This window comes from Armigeres subalbatus, chromosome 3, assembly GCF_024139115.2.
Source record: "Armigeres subalbatus isolate Guangzhou_Male chromosome 3, GZ_Asu_2, whole genome shotgun sequence".
Taxonomy (NCBI): domain Eukaryota; kingdom Metazoa; phylum Arthropoda; class Insecta; order Diptera; family Culicidae; genus Armigeres; species Armigeres subalbatus.
Genome location: NC_085141.1, coordinates 24,644,427 through 24,659,037, shown reverse-complemented (window position 1 = coordinate 24,659,037; position 14,611 = coordinate 24,644,427). Strand labels below are relative to the sequence as shown.

The 14,611-nt window shown below is 37.6% G+C and overlaps 1 protein-coding gene across 11 annotated transcripts in view; it reads right to left on the bottom strand.

Annotated features, from left to right (window-relative positions):
- LOC134219152 (high affinity cGMP-specific 3',5'-cyclic phosphodiesterase 9A) overlaps positions 1-14,611 on the bottom strand; it is a 782,997-nt gene that overhangs the window by 150,530 nt on the left and 617,856 nt on the right. The gene's annotated exons all lie outside the window — the stretch shown is intronic.

Sequence of the window (14,611 nt, the reverse complement as noted above, 5' to 3'; positions counted from 1 at the left end):
ATTTATGTTCGTCGAAAATAAAGTTGCGAGTCGAGTGAGTGGTCGGAAAAGGCGAACTATAGGTTAATTTCTACAGTTGATTCTCATGAGTCATGAAGCGTTGTTTAATCCATCAGTGAAACAATATCAGAAAAAATACGATATGGAGAACAATAGCTAAGGATAAGTTAAATGGCCTATACCTTTTTGGTGATGTCATTGCAAAATGGACGAACCTAAGAATTCAGATTTACCCATATATGAGCCAGCCTCGCACTGCAAATCTCTAAAAAGAAGATAACAAAAATTCAGTTTTAGGCTTACAAAACAAAGCCTAAATCAAATAAATCAGGACAAGGAGCAGACGAGAATGAAGTCCACCAAAACTATTATTTCAATTAGCAATTTATTTCTGGTGTTAATCTGCCACGTGCTACGGAATCGATATCAATTTTGGTAAGTATGTTCTCAGGGAAAAAACTAATAATTACGATGCATGTTATTTTGGGAATATTAATAAATTAGGTAATAGAGGGGAGTGGGCATTTTTTTGTTTCAATACAGCATGCATAAAATAGCAAGCAACCATATTTCTAATAATAATGGAGTTCATTTTCTAATCATAATCACTACAAAGTGGTACTAGGGTTATATTTCATTCTCTCATTTACGGATAAAGGACATTTGGAGACATTAGGTTTCCGGGACCATTTTATAGTGAAACATTATTATAATTAAAGTTTTTCTTCTACAACTTTTTGATATCAATCTTCGCGTGCAAAACAAACCAAACTATCGAAAAGCTAAGGTCTAAAGCTTTGAAATGGTATATAAAATCTTTATCTTTGGAGAAAAATTGACTTCATAACATGCAAAACAAAGTAAGCTTTATTTTCATAAGCTTTTTTCACTTCGCCAGCCCATATCTTTTGACTGAATAACATAGCGTTTCAATAATTTCGGATTCTCTTATTTAGGGTATATACTTTCATATGATACATAAATTAGACAAATTGGAAATAGTAAATTTTCCGTTTAATGGCCACCCTTTTCCCCATAGTGCAACGGTGGCTCTTCTCGACCTTCTATTCCCTTAGTAGTTGGTGCGAATAAGGGCATCCTTGTGATGTTTTGCTGTACGATGTGATGTTTTGTGATGCGAAATTATCAAATTTGGTCAAAGTAGGTCAAGTAGCAACCGGTGAGATAGATGACTCACGCACACACACATGCGAAGTATTGCTCATTTATTCAACTTTCGGTTTTCCAAATCTTATCTATCAATTTGTTATTGATAATGGTTTAAATTTCATCTTTATTTCACAAAGAAAGGAAATAAGTTCACATCATTTCACTCAAAAGCTGAACCATTTATGGAGGCTTTGGACAATTTGTGTATGCATCATACCAATCGACTCAGCTCGACGAACTGACCAATTGTCTGCCCGTGCGTGTAAATAAAAAAAAAACACTTCAGCCAATTTTTCCTATGGTACATAATCCTCAACCGATTTTCTCGCAATAAGTTGAATTCGACAGGTAACAAAGCATTGTGGATTACAATCAGACATTGCGTTCAGGGGTCGTTCAAAAATGCACAGGTTTTAGGGGAGGAGGTGTACGATTTTGTGATAGTACATGTACTAGGTATACAAAAAAGCGTGACAGAGGGGGAGGGGCGTCTAGTAATTCTAAAAAGTAGTGGATGCCATATTTGAATCACCCCTCAGAAGTTATGAAAAAAGTTGTATTGAACCAAATAGTTTGGTGTTTTTTGCTAAATTCAAGAAAGGCAGTGTAACTGCTAGGTGAAATAAATTGTTTTTTTCCTGATAACGTTCATTATCAATAATAATATAGCAAACTTATCTGGACTTCAGTTCTTCCCACAGGAAGATAGAAAAGAGCTTATTTGTTTATTTCTCACCACATCGTTGTGACACACAAAATCAGTTTCTCGAGGTCGACATTGCAACGGATTTTGTACGGTAAGTAATTGATTTCATATTGCGTGTTAATGTGCCTTAATTCGTTTCCGAATCACACGCGTCTATGTTTCTGTTCGTTTGCACAAAAAATACTGTAGTGTAAATCGTGCTGTAAAATTGGGCTTAGGTTGGCCAAAATCGAGTCAAAGTCAGGCTAAAATTAGATTAAAGCACTTTTTCGGTTTTTTGTTTTATGCATAGGGTCATCGACATTCTTGGTGGCCGCTTGCTTTACCCTTGACCTGGGCCCAGGTCCGATTCCTATCGACTTCTTTTATTTATTTCTTTTGCATCGTCGCCACAAGCCCCTGGGGTCCTGCCTCTGCTGCGATGCCCTACCGGATTCCAATCCAGCGCTTGCAAACTAATTTCGTCTTCGCTTTTCCGTAACGACGAAGGAGCTCAGCATTCGAGATCCAATTGTGAGGCCACCAGGCCCGAATTATAAAACCAAAACATCGGTTGATGGATACTTTTGCTATAGCTTTGCGTGAACGCGAAGAAGCAGTCCTACTTTTCTTGATCCGTGCTACTATGCCTTTCTTGGTCACGCCATCCTACTCTAATTTACTTGATAGATTTTGAAAGTGTTCGACCTTTTACATTGCTTGTCTGGTTGCCGTAAAGTTGGAGGGATCGTATTGTTTGTATTGACATCCTACGATTCAAGTTTGTTGGTGGTGATGGTGAGACCCGCCGTAAAGAAGCGTCCGGCCATGTCGTTCAGCTAACTCTGCACATCAGAGCGTTATCAGAGCATTATCATCAGCCAACTCGTTCAGTCCTTCATTGTCTCTTCTTACCAATTCAATGTTTCGTCATTCTGCAGTTGAAGATAGGAAGTTATCTACACGCCCGTTTCAAATCACTCAGACTGAGTGAAATTGTATTGCCGTCTCTTTCTTCTCACGGAAATCTTACTCCACACGGAGAAACACGTTTACTCATTAATGGGTACTTTTTCTTTGCTATCTCTGTCTCTCTGCTGAAAAATTTACCCATTTTGGGAGAATAAGTGGATCTACTCATTTAAATGAGTAAATCCACTTATTCTTCCAAAATGGGTGAATTTTTCTGCAGAGAGAAAGAGATAGCAGAGAAAAAGTACCCATTAATGAGTAAACGATTTTACCAGGCATGTTCGTAAAAAAAGTGGAACTACTCAAATTTTGAGTAGTTCCACTTCTTACTAACAGTGAGTAACTTTTCCGTGGTAAAAGAGACAATACAATTTCACTCAGTCTCCGAGTGATTTAAAACGGGTGTGTCGCTTTGATTGAGTACAAATGTACAACAATCTATCATAGATTTCGCAACAAAACGCAATGTTTTACCTACGGCATTGTCATACGCCACATCCGTCGTCGGGAGTGACAATGGGTCAAATGGGGGTGAGAATGGGTCACTGTTTCAACTACTTAAAATGCTTGTAGAATAGATTGAATACATCTGAGGGCAAGAAGACCAAAATATAAGAGACATTTTTGAACGATTTTGCTCTACGACCTCCAGACTGCTGGTGAGAACGAAGACCCAGACCCATTGTCACCCCCGATGACGGTAAATGAATATTTCTCGGGTACTTATTCAAAAGGACGTATGTGATTTTGTAAACAAAGATTCAAACGTCGATTTGTCCAAATTGATAGCACTCACGCAAACCATCACCACAGACAGGCAGGGAAGCCTTCGGCTACCTGTTGGCGTTGGTGGTTTGCGTGGGAGGCCATCAGATTGACAAATCGACGTTTAAATCTTTGTTTACAAAATCACATACGTCACTTTGAATAAGTACCTGAGATTTCCTTTACTATTGACGAACTATCAAAAGATTTTTGCTTCCACCCGCATGATGTGGGACTTATACAATTCCATATGCATTACTAGCATGTGTAGGGTGGAATCGAAACTCTCAAAAGACCGTCTCGAACGATTATTTTGCTGGTTGACATTATTTCACGTATCATAGCAAGCAACGAAGTACTAAACATTCTGACACACGTCTGAATAATCTCAACAATTTGAAAGGTGGACCGGACTCGTAATGCCAAAACCCAGACTCCGGCTTATCGTCTGTGAATTTCGAAGTATCAACAAGGCTAGGGAGTTCACGATGCGCTGAGGAAGATATTTCTCATGGATGACAATACGTACCACTGCAGAATTGACGTTTTGCTTTGGATTATCCGAGCAGAACGTAAGGTCAAGCGTTCGATCAGATTGATAACGATGGTAATCAATCTAAATCATGTTCACGAATTCCATTCCGTCAAGCAGTGCAGCACTTGTACAGAAAATCACCGTTAAATCTGGCTGCTTAGGAGCCACGTTGATCGAATTTTCACGTTTTCCACACTTCCCTCCTAATAGATTTTCGTAAATGTTTCCAACCCATTCCCCGTAGAATTTTCCATTAAGAAATCAGGTTGGATAGGCAGAGGTCCGTCTTGGTTAACGAGCTGCCAATGTGATAGATAGGAGAAGGTAACTGATGGGATTTCTAATTGGATGTAGGAAACGAGCTCTATAGTTAATTTCCAATTCTAGCAGATTATTGTTCGAATACTCAAGTTGAAGGTATAGAAATAGTCATGGAAACGGTATGGAAGTCCATTTCCAGTTCTAGCGATTGCTAGAACATGAGAAATAAAGAGAAAGATACAAAGTAGGAGAATGGAACGGACCTGGGATTAAACCCACGATCTCCTGCGTATGAGGCAGAAGCAGTAGCCATATGACTACCAAGCCCGCTTCAATATAAGTATCAAGTGAGAAGAGAAGTAAAAAAGAGATGTTTCACTTCACTTCCACTTCTCACTTCTTATTTCTCACTTTCCATAGCGAGAATTGGGAAGTGAGAAATGGAGAAAGAGAAATGAGAAGTGAGACGCCTCATTACTCACTTTTTAATTTTCATTTCTCACTTTTCAATTCTCCTGTCTCATTTCTTACTTCTCACTTCTCAATTATTATTATTCAACTCACACTTTTCATATTAGCTTCTTGTTTGGACGAAAGCCTGATGAGCTTCGGCTCAATAGTATTTCGGTAAACAATTTATTTTCATTATAGCTACTTTTGGCTTCGTGTTTCAGTGCGACCTAATATCAGTTTAGCATCGTCATCCTTGAGCTCAAGTGCACACATGTGGTGGTGAATGACTGGAGCAGGCGCTTGCTGATATCACTATTTGGTATCGCCATCTGCTGGCTGATTTTGTCACGATGTGGAACTGAAGGATGAACATCTGGTCATCATTCGTGTTCAGTGCTACAATGCTATCCATAACCCACGTATCTTGAGAGGAAAGTCTTCATTTGTCTACTATGGGGGTCGTGCGTGGGGTTTATCAAGAGTATACGTAAACTTTTCATTTTATATTTTTGCGAAACTTAAAAATAAAATAAATTTCACTGAATGTTGGCGTAAAAATATTCTGGATTTTCCTAAGAAGTTATTCTATGTTCAGCAGCAAAATTTTATAAGAAAAAACTTTTGGAAAATATTTCCATGTTTCCACTTGCAATTCTTTGGAGATTCCAAGGAAATCAGAAGATTTTTTACAAAAAACAGTTTTAGATACACTGAAGTCGGGAGGTCGAAATACGTTTCTGTCAAAGGTACAATGAAGTAGTGGAATTATATAGAATTGAACAAACTCGTCTCATGACAAGTAATTTAATAAGTTTTTTATTTTATTTTTACGTGAAGAATTAAAACGAAAAAATCTTTCGAGTTTCCAAGAAAAATCTTTGATGCTTCTATCGAAAATTCTTTAGAATGTGCACAGAATATTCGTTAAAATTACGACGCATATTCTTAAAATTTTCAAGGGATCTTTTTTTTAGAATTCGAAAGGGGAATTCTTCGAAATTTCCGAGGGAAAATCTTCGGACAGTTCTTCGAAAGCTACTACGGCTAATTCTCAAATAAGGTATCTTGGAAAAAAAATTAATTTACACATGAATTTACTCGGAATTTTAACGGAAATCCTTCGGGATACAGAAGGAAGTTCTTTGCATCAGGCGTTTCCACGGGAAATTCATCTTATTTTTTCGGAAAATTCTACGAAATTCAAACGAGATATTTCATGGAATTTTTAGGAAAATTATCGCAGAATTGAGGAAATTTTAGAGATATAAAACCGGAAATCCTACGAAATATCCACGGACAATGATTCAGAAATTCGTTTTGAAATTCTTCGAAATTTGCATTGTCAATTCTTGTGACAGTGAAGTATTACTTGGTGTGAATGGTGAAAAAAAAACCCAGATTAATCCGCCTAGCGGCGATGATGCCTTTCTCGCTCATTATAAAATGTGTCGAGAAAAATTCTTTAGAGAGGTAAAATAGAACAAATATAAAGCAATTATTGGTTTTGACTGTTTTTGACTGGCAAAATTGGATCGTGGAGAAACCATTTCAAAACCGTCATAAATCGGGTGTAGACGAAATCAGGGGCAGATCAAATTTTAACATGCTAAACATCGAGTCATCACTGTATCTTGTACATTTATGTTGATGGAATGATGCTATGGCAGTTTCATTGCAACGAATTGAAATTTTTTTTAAGTTTAATTGTAAACAAATAATCAATCAAAAGCCGTGCATTTTTGAAAGAATTAAAACCAAAAATAGTGAACTATTCAAATTACACATGTTCCAAAATCTGAAAAAAAAAATCACGGTATCTTCGAAATATTGAGAATGTAGCTAAAACTATTTTGAGAGCCTATTCCGACTACAAGCTTTATCAGGATAAAGCTATAATAAGGAGGCTCTTGATGTCAAAGTTGTCGTGTAACATCTGGTAATCTAAACAAATTATAAGCGTCACCTTTTATAAAGCCAAGAGTGTTCAAAAGTATGTAGCAAGTATTTTTGACAAACTACATCCTATTTAAATTATTATTAGGACGTACTTCATCATTATCGGATAATAGTAAAAGAGTAAAAAATGGATTACCTGATAACTTTCCCTCAAAACCACAATCGGAAAAGGGTAAGTGCCTGAAAAATGGGCTAGACTTTTCCACTCGTTGTTGTCTAAAAAAAAACATAACTTCTGAGCCCATAATCCGATCCGGCCAATTTTCAATAGGAAACAATGGGACAGGATTCTGCGTCGAATGCAACTTGTTGCGAGCAAATTAAGGGTAAGGGTAAGTACCTGAAAAGTTGGCTAGACTTTTTGCGCACATACACACTAGGGTGGCTCAAATTAGTATGGGAAAAACTTGTTTCAATTTTTTTGATGGGCCGCCCTCTTATTCGGTTCTATTTGATGCCCTGATGCTCTGGACAAAATTTCAGCCAAATCGGTCAACGTTTGGGCAGTGCTAAACTCGTTGGAAGTTTATATGCAAAAATGTATGCAGAAACATCCTAAAACAGTGAATTTCAGTTGGACGGTACAACTTATGATACAGAACTATGATACTCATTCAGATCTTGAAGAATTTAATACAGAATGTTATGCAGAAAACCGCGAGAAGATTAGAGTTTACCCGGCTAAGTTATTAGCATTTCTCTGAAGTGGGGTTTGTATAAATTTCGTTTCTTTTACCTTTGAAAAGAAATAAATTCACACCTACAACACTCCAGTAAAACGCTAATATCTTTGTCTAATAAACTCTAATCTTCTCGCGGTTTTCAGCATAACATTCTGTATTTAATTCTACAAGAACTGAATGAGTATCATGATTCTTGATCGTAAACTGTGCCGTCCAACTGAAAATCACTGTTTTTGGATGTTTCTGCATACATTTTCCCATATAAACTTCCAACGAGTTTAGCACCGCCCAAACGTTGACCGATTTGGCTGAAATTTTGTCCAGAGCATCAGGGCATCAAATAGAGCCGAATAAGAGGGCGGCCCATCAAAAAATTTGAAAAAGTGTTTTTTGAGCCACCTTAATACATACACACACAGACATCACCTCCATTCGTCGAGCTGAGTCGATTGGTATATAATAGGTATATAATACTATGGACAGGGCCGGATTTAGGGGTGGGGGGCGGTGGGTCCGTGGCCCCGGGCCCCCACAATTCTTATGTACCAAAACCAACCTTTTTTGTACATTTTGGGGGCCCCACAACCTGTTGGTTTTGTTTTGGAGTTTTGGAGTTTGATTTTGGAGCGATCATAGCCTTTTCGTATACTTTTTATACGAGAAAGGCAAAAATGGTGCAGCGCTTAATAATTACTGCAAAAACATGCAAAATGAAAGAAAAACTGCGATCTAAACCCGTAGAGTGGGTTTTTGACCATTCTAATGTGATTTTTTCGTTTGTTTTTGGAGCGGAGTTTTCATAGCCTTTACAAAAAAAGGCAAAATGGTGCAGCGCTTAATAATTAATGCAAAACATGCGAAATGAAAGAAAAACTGCGATCTAAACCCGTGGGCTTTTGACCATTCTAATGTGATTTTTCAACGTTTTTCGATGCACGAGAACGGCATCATTGGCGCTAGGTGGATTAATTTGGTTTTTTTTTCTAATTTCAAGGAAACATGTGATCTAATATTGAATTTTAGGTTTTAGAAGAAAAAGTGTTCGGACCATTGCCAATCAAATGTGGCCATTGCTTAATCTGTAAATGTAATGTAAATGTAATGTAAATGTAATGTAAATGTAATGTAAATGTAATGTAAATGTAATGTAAATGTAATGTAAATGTAATGTAAATGTAATGTAAATGTAATGTAAATGTAATGTAAATGTAATGTAAATGTAATGTAAATGTAATGTAAATGTAATGTAAATGTAATGTAAATGTAATGTAAATGTAATGTAAATGTAATGTAAATGTAATGTAAATGTAATGTAAATGTAATGTAAATGTAATGTAAATGTAATGTAAATGTAATGTAAATGTAATGTAAACAATGTAAAATGTAATGTAAATGTAATGTAAATGTAATGTAAATGTAATGTAAATGTAATGTAAATGTAATGTAAATGTAATGTAAATGTAATGTAAATGTAATGTAAATGTAATGTAAATGTAATGTAAATGTAATGTAAATGTAATGTAAATGTAATGTAAATGTAATGTAAATGTAATGTAAATGTAATGTAAATGTAATGTAAATGTAATGTAAATGTAATGTAAATGTAATGTAAATGTAATGTAAATGTAATGTAAATGTAATGTAAATGTAATGTAAATGTAATGTAAATGTAATGTAAATGTAATGTAAATGTAATGTAAATGTAATGTAAATGTAATGTAAATGTAATGTAAATGTAATGTAAATGTAATGTAAATGTAATGTAAATGTAATGTAAATGTAATGTAAATGTAATGTAAATGTAATGTAAATGTAAACATCAACAAAAACTACGCAAATTAAGCCAAAATTGACTATTTCGCTGATGTTATTGAAACAGGAGCATGTTATTAGTTATGGAACAGATTTCCTACATTTCCTATAAGTATTTTTGCATGTGTTTGTGTATTTGAGATTTGCGCTGCTGCTGGTGTTGCAATTGATTATTTAGTGGAAATTTTTATATTTTTCATGGAAAAAATATATTGTGGAACATTTTGTAATCGTTCATTGCTCCGAAATCCGAAGGAAAATCCAGAATATTTTTACGCCAACATTCAGTGAAATTTATTTTATTTTTAAGTTTCGCAAAAATATAAAATGAAAAGCTTACGTATACTCTTGATAAACCCCACGACCCCCATAGTAGACAAATGGAGACTTTCCTCTCAAGAGTATACGTGGGTTATGGATAGCATTGTATCACTGAACACGAACGATGGCCAGATGTTCATCCTTCAGATCCACATCGTGACAACGTTCAGGAGCAATGTCGGCATCAGCCAGCAGATGGCGATAACCAATAGTGATATCAGCAAGCACGTGACTCAGTCTTTCACCACAACATGTGTGAACTTGAGCTCAAGGATGACGATGCTAAACTGATATTAGGTCGCATTGAAACACGAAGCCAAAAGCAACTATAATGAAAATAAATTGTTTACCTGAAATACTATTGAGCCGAAGCTCATCAGGCTTTCGTCCGAACAAGAGCTTATATGAAGAGTGTGAGTTGAATAATAATAATTGAGAAGTGAGAAGTAAGAAATGAGACAGGAGAAATGAAAAGTGAGAAATGTACAATAAGAAATGACTCACTTCTCATTTCTCTTTTTCCATTTCTCACTTCCCAATTCTCGCTATGGAAAGTGAGAAATAAGAAGTGAGAAGTGGAAGTGAAGTGAAACATCTCTTTTTTTACTTCTCTTCTCACTTGATACTTCTATTGAAGCGGGGTTGGTAGTCATATGGCTACTGCTTCTGCCTCATACGCAACAGGTCGTGGATTCAATCCCAGGTTCGTTCCATTCTCCTACTTTGTATCTTTCTCTTTATTTCTAATGTTCTAGCAATCGCTAGAACTGGAAATGGACTTCCATACCGTTTCCATTACTATTCCTATACCTTCAACTTGAGTATTCTAACAGTAATCTGCTAGAATTGGAAATGAACTATAGAGCTCGTTTCCTACATCCAATTAGAAATTCCATCAGTTACCTACTCCTATATATCACATTGGCAGCTCGTTAACCAAGACGGACCTCTGCCTCTCCAACGTAACCCAGAAATTCCAACAAATTCCGCATGAAACTAGTGGCAAGTGTTGAGGTATATTCGGCTTGCAGTGGACGACTGATCGCATCATTTCCTTTCTTTTTTTCCTACATTGTCTTGGATTCTGACGTGGCAGGCGTATACATTGAATATGTGTGCTAGTCCCAAGCAAACATCTGTTGTTTCCCTGTGCAAGAACAGCTGATCTGGTCATAATGGAGTAGCAACTACGAGCAGTCAATCAAGCTCAAGCTCTTCACACTTGATACTTCTATCTTCTCACTTTCACGTCTTAATTCTCAAAGTGGTAAGTGAGTGTGCGAAGTGAGAAACAGCAAGTTACAAGTTTTCTCACTTTTCACTTCTCATTTCTCACTTCTAATTTCTAAATTCTAACTAATTTCCAACTTCTTATTTCTAAATTTTCACTTCTCATTTTTCACTTTTCGCAATGAGTAATGAGAAAAAGGAAGTGAGACAATACACTCTTCATTTCTTGTTTCCATTTCATAACTTTCACTTGTTAATTATCATCAATAACTTCACACTTTGCCCAAAAACTATACCTCGGCCAAACGACGTTCCCGGCCATATAACCCGTTCAGCAATCGACATTCACATTCATCGATATTCAAACCTTTTTCGACGAACGATGTTTTCGGCCTAATGACCTGGCCTGGTAAAAGTGATATTCGCATTGGCTCTTCTGCCGAACAACCATATCGACCAAACGGTTGTATACTATTTCGCCGAAAAGCATTTCGCGGATTTTTTTTTCGCGGTACGACATTCCGCGGAATGTATCAACTTTCCGAAACACATTTCGCGGAATGAACCTTTTTTCCGAAAGACATTTCGCGGAATGTACCTTTTCACCGAAAACCATTCCGCGGAATGCCATTTGGCGGAATTCAGTTAGAATAATTATCATTCAAATATTTAACAATTTCTTACTAGATTAATTACATGAAATACGGGCTTATTTTTTTTATGCAAACCCGAAACGTACCCAAGAATTTTTGCATTCGTAAACCCGTACTCGACCCGAACCCGACATAATTTAATTATTTATGCCCGCACAAAAGTTTTCCCCGGAAAATTCAAACTAGATATTTTCTAGCTGGTGTAAGCCCAAATAACGAACTAGCCTCACAATTAATAAAACTGAATAAAATAATTTTCAGTATTTTATTTTTTAAACCCGTACCCGACCCGGACCGGATTTTTTTTATCTCACAAACCCGTACCCGACCCGAACTCGATATTGTACTAATTTTTCAAACCCGAACCAGACCCGAACTCATCGGGTTCGGGTTTGATTCGGGGTGCGGGTTTCAAAACCTGAAACCCCACCAAATCTACTGCCCGGTATAAGGCGAAGGGAGTTGCTAATGTCTTCTTTCAAAGAATACGTCTTCCCGGTATAAGGCGAAGGGAGGAGTAACGCCTTCTTTAAATGGATACATCTGCCTGGTATAAGGCGAAAGGAGTTGATAATGCCTTATAAAGAAGACGATACCCCTCCCTTCGCCTTATACCGGGCAGACGCGTTCTTTGAAAGAAGGCATTATCAACTCATTTGGCCTCATACATATGTGTTATGTGTTTTATGTGCCACCTTTATGCCATGCAGAGCAAAATTTCGCTACTAGGGGTTCTACTATTGAGCATTTTACCCTATGACGTCGAAATTGCAATCCGTTTCAGCCAGACTCTTTGGAAACCAATTAGATTACATCACACGACAGCGTGCTAATATTGTCTGTACGAAAAATGCTTCAAACATAATATTGAGAGATATCAAAATACAAAAATATAACCCATTTCAACATTCTTGAAGTGATATTGTTTGAGCAAAAGATTCTAATCACTGCATTATTTTCTTCCCGACTCTGCAGATTCTTCATGGAAGCATCGTACAGCGATGGTTTCTCCTGTGGCGTCAATACCGGTGCCCATGGTCTCGAATATGAGCGCACTCTTTCGCTGGTGCTGTTCGTCAGGGGCTCCATAAAATCCATGAAGTTTCAGCTGGCCACCGAAATGGACGACGCCGGAAAATTTGACGATGTCGTGTTTGTCAAGCTTGCGGAAAATAAAACGATGCTTATTCAGGCCAAGCATAGTACTGCTGCGCAACCGATAGCATTCAAAGATTTGTTCGAATTGGAAGGAAAGGATTTCGACATTGTAAAGTACATCAAGTCCTACTGCCGCGTCGAAGGAAGCATGCCCGGAGAGAAGCAGTATTTCATATTTACCAATAGGCCACTGAACCGAAGTTGCGAGAAAATATTGGAATGGATGAAAATCGAGACGCGTCAAGTGGATGAGCTGTTGGATTTTACAAGTCACGGGGGCCTGTACGATGTCTTGGTACCACATGAGCATAAGCTTCCCGACATACTTAAAAAGGTTAATTCTGATTTCATCCACTTGAAGGAGGGTATCATCGAACTGTTTGACCCATCGTGCAAAACCATTCCTGCCAAGTTGAGTCAACTGAAAATACCTTTGTCGAGCGTAATACGACAATCTGGAAAATGCATAAAATTTTCCCCCGGCGCTATTGGCGCAGAACTATATCAATCTTTAAAGGAACACTACATATCTAAAAATCAAAACATCGACGAACTCGAGAAGGATCTAACGAACATTGGAAAGGTTGATACACTCATCAAGGGAGACTCGAGAAATGCATTTCCGGCGTACATTGGAGCCAACCAGGTGAGGTGCTTTTTCGAGCAGCTCACATTCTGCACAAGCCAACCGGACAATTTGTCCTGCGTTTTTCGCGAAGACATTCGTTTGCTGATTCGGTCGTGGATGCTGCCCGACGAGCTGGGAAAACTATCGGAGCACGGTACGGAGATTCCGATGAAGAGGTTCGAAAAAACCTTCGAAAAGTGGTACTCGTCGATCGTGGCACTTGTCGCCGTCAAGAGGAAGGTAGTCCCTTGGTTGAGTTGGAAGCTGGGGGTTGAAACCGTCGAGGAGCTGGAAAACGAGTTTTCAGAGAAACGGGAGCGGTTGTATGCGACTTATATCAATCGCAACGTGAATATTCCCACCAAGTATGAGCGGAAGTTCCGAGGAAAGGAGCTGCAGGATATCGAGTTGGTACACAAGTTGGATCAATTTTTCTCAACACAGAAATGTTTATTGTTAACTGGTGAGCCAGGAGTGGGTAAAACAACTTTCTTGAACTACGTTTCGCATCAAATTCAAGTAAGATTTTGTAAATGGGACGTGTTCAAATTTCATTTGAACGACTTGAAGACAATTTCGATAAAAAACAAGGCTCAAGTGTTCATAGGGGAACTATTTGGCTCGCTGCTGTCAGTGCACAATAAACAGATGCTTGAGTCTCGCAAAAATAATTACAATAAAAATGTGATTATTTTGTTAGATGGCTTCGATGAAATTCCATTTTCGCACTCTGAATCAACATTGGAAATTTTGAAAGATCTAAGCCAAGTGTACCGAATTCCATTGATTATAAGTGGAAGAGTCAACGTGAAAAGCACTCTTGAAGATGCATTTGCTACCGAAGCTTTAACATTAGTGCCTTTTGATAAAGACAAACAAATGAATTTTTTGAAAGCATACTGGAAAGTATCCGTTGGCGAATTCGAGCTGGAAAAGTTCAATTTATTTGCGGGAGAGCTGCTCAGAGTATTCCAAACCAAAATAATGAATTCACCTCCAGATTTCACCGGAATTCCACTCATGGTCCGAATGTTAGCCGAAGTGTATTTGGATGTTTTCGAAGCATTCGTAAATGGCAATCAAGAGGATACGCTTGGAACTTTGTTTCCAGTTGAAGATTTCGGTGTAGCCGAATTGTACGATCAGTTCATACGAAGATCGTTCATGATAAAAATGGGTAAGAAGATGAAAATAGATGCCTATTCAATGTTTATGCTGTACGATGAAGAACTGCAGCCACTCTTTAGCGAATTTATTCGCGTCCATCAAATTCTGGCCTTGTCGATTTTTCAATTGCATGGCCCGGAGAAATACACGACGGAAGACGAA